Here is a 3,089-nt window from a genome sequence, read left to right on the forward strand (position 1 = left end):
GGATCTGCTGCGGTCAGTTAACCATTCGAGAGACAAGGGCGCGAGCAAATGGCTTACCGCAGTGCCTCTTGTCGATCAAGGTTTAGTGCTGAATAAACAGGAATTCAGAGACTCTCTGCGTTTAAGGTAAAGTTTGCACCAACGTTGAAGTCGAACCACAACTACAACCTCTCGATAATGTGCGATTCAACCTCAGAACCGCGGTAACAAGCCCGGAGGCAAGACTGGACTTTTAGGCAGGGGGCTTTTGGTCTCGTGGAGTTACAGCATTTTTTGATATCAGAGTAACGCATGTTAACTCTAAGTGCAACCAGGGAAAAGAAACATTCACAATCTTTAAGTAGCACGAGGAGTAAAAAAAGTGGAAGTACCAACAGAGGGTGCTGGACGTTGAAATGAGATCTTTCACTTCCCTAGATTTTGGAACCAACGGTGGGATGGAAGCCGACTGTAACTGCTTTCTCAAACGCCTAGCCGAGATTAGATTACTTGGATTAGAACATTGCTTTCTTTTGAGATTTTAAAGTCGGTACACACATGCGTAAGAGGTTGTAGGACACCCTTCCACAAAATTCCACAAGGAGATTTCATTGATGACTACCGCTTTAAAAACGCCATCCAAGCGTGTGTGATAATGGCGCGAGCTCGTTAATTAAGTTTAGTTGAAATGAACCGTTTTTTTTTGTTTTTTGTTTATTTTAAATGGAGTTTTTTTCCGAATATATGATATATTTTTAATGGAATGTCTCTCTTTTTTTTAATCGAAAGAAATAATATAAATAGTGATTGCCTGAATAGTTTTTTTACGTGAAATTAATTGTAAATATAGGATTTTATAGTTAGCTTTGTTGTCAATAAAAGGTTTGGGTTTATTACAAGAGAGGATAAAGGGGACAAAGAAGGCATCCCCCGTACACACCCTATTCCATAGGTAATTCGTCTCGAGTTATTTTTAGAATTGGGATAAAGATACCTCGCGCGCTACGTGGATGTTTCGTGGAGGTTTCGCATGACTAAACGCCATGCAAAACATGTCGGGCGAAAGGCAATGAAAGCGTAAGGAGATCGATAGATTTACAAACAGATATACAAACAGATATACGAACAGATATACGAATTGCTCTTACTCAAAAGAAAACAACAACTTAATAACAGCCTGCAAACCCCTAAGCTGAAATTTATGTCATGTTCGGCCACTTTCAAACGTGAAATTTCTTATGAGTGCCGAACACCTATTTTAGTCGATGAAAGTCGTTAAATACGGCTGCTGATGCAGACGTCGGATATGATGGTGCCGAATTTATCTCCATTCCCAGTCTCTAGAATTTTTTTTTTTATTCAATATGGATAAGGGCTTCTATAATTAATGCATCATATTCGGCACATGCAGCGTGCAAAGAAAGTCGTGTCGCATAGCCCGGGGCTAGTGGATTTTGTTATTGGGTTAGTTAATTCTGTTCTTAACTTGCCCGACGGGCAAGTGAAGTTTTTTGAGGAATTCAAACTACAAAAGAACTGTGAAATCAATTCTGCTCATCAAAATGTTTTTGGGGCTAGTTGAAATGCCGTTTGGGCTAGTATATGCTAGCTTCAACTTGCCCGAATGGCAAGCTTTAAAAATGACTTTCTTTGCACCCTGAATGTGAAATGCGACTCCTAAACAAATGTTGATCCTTAGTCGAATTCTCGACTGTTTCAGTCGCAGATTCGACAAAGTCGCATTTAATTTGAAACTGTGGAATTTAGTTGATTCAGGGGGATTCCAATCCGGCCCTCAGAATCAGCTAGAACTAAAAGTTAACGCCTCTACCCACTGGACCACCCCGGTGAACGCTGACAATATGAGTTTAAAAAAGGTATATATTCCTTCTCTATGGTGATTGACAGTTGTCAAGGATGACTCTTTCGTTTTTTTTTTAATATCCGTGTAGAATTAAATATTTAACTAATTGAAGCTAGACGAAAAACTCACAATAAACCCATTGATGCTCTTTCAGGCTTGGTCCATGCCGGGGAAAGTTTAAGAAATTTATGAACTATCGATCGCGCGGCTACCGACTGAACCGTATGACCGTACGATTCTCTCCCTGCTCGTAAGGTGGCTTTTCATCGGTCGGGGAAAACATTAACACAACATTGTTCATCATTATTTCCATTTTTTTTAGGTTAGGGAAGCAAACCATTTGGCTTTTAGGGTTAGAAGAGCTGCTACATGACCTCTCTCTCCGGAATGATGATAAACAATATGGCCGCCAAATACATCCTTTTAGTTTTTAAAGTTCTCCTTTATTAACAAACGTTGAACATTTATTTCGGCAAACAAACAGTTAAGTTGAAAAAGCATTTAACAAAAGTCTCAAGAATAGGTCTCCTTTTCGATTTTAACTTGCAACATCGGTCAATTTACGCAACTTTTAAACTTCTGGCTCAGTTTTCGTTTGGTCTGCTTTGAAAATGGAATAGTAATTACTCACAGACAATACAGTAAAAAGAATTGTTGAGAAAAACAACAAAAACGTGCCAATTAATGACAAAAAAGGTACTTTAAAAACGAACAAAACATTCAAAACGCTTTGATCTCGTGACTGATCACGTCATGTCCCTCTTTTGGTCATGAAAAAAAAAATCAGGTAAAACATACTTTCCCGCAAATTTTCTCCGCCGTGTGATGAAAGGTTGACTCTTTACGGCCCTCGGCCTAGTCTCGCGACATTTTCGCTCATGTTCATTACCTCCTTAAATTTTAACTGGTTATTTTTAAATGCCCCACACAACTAAAACCTCAAATATGCTATTTGTTTTTAACTCGTTAATGAAATCTTGTCACAGCAACGAAAAAACCTAATTCGGAAATAGCCAAGTGATTGATGACGTCATTACCTTATATATGACATGGGAAGATATTTTATGGCAAATGTATCTTGTTGAGGTCTGACTTTTTAAAAAATGCCTCAAAGGATTCTGGGAGATTTTTTACGATAATAATAGTTTACTTTTATAATAATAATAATATTATTATTAACATGAAACGCGAGGTGGCTTGGGTCGGGTTTGTGCAACCGGAATGTAGCGTTCCATTGGGCAAAATT

This window comes from Porites lutea, chromosome 1, assembly GCF_958299795.1.
Source record: "Porites lutea chromosome 1, jaPorLute2.1, whole genome shotgun sequence".
Lineage (NCBI taxonomy): Eukaryota > Metazoa > Cnidaria > Anthozoa > Scleractinia > Poritidae > Porites > Porites lutea.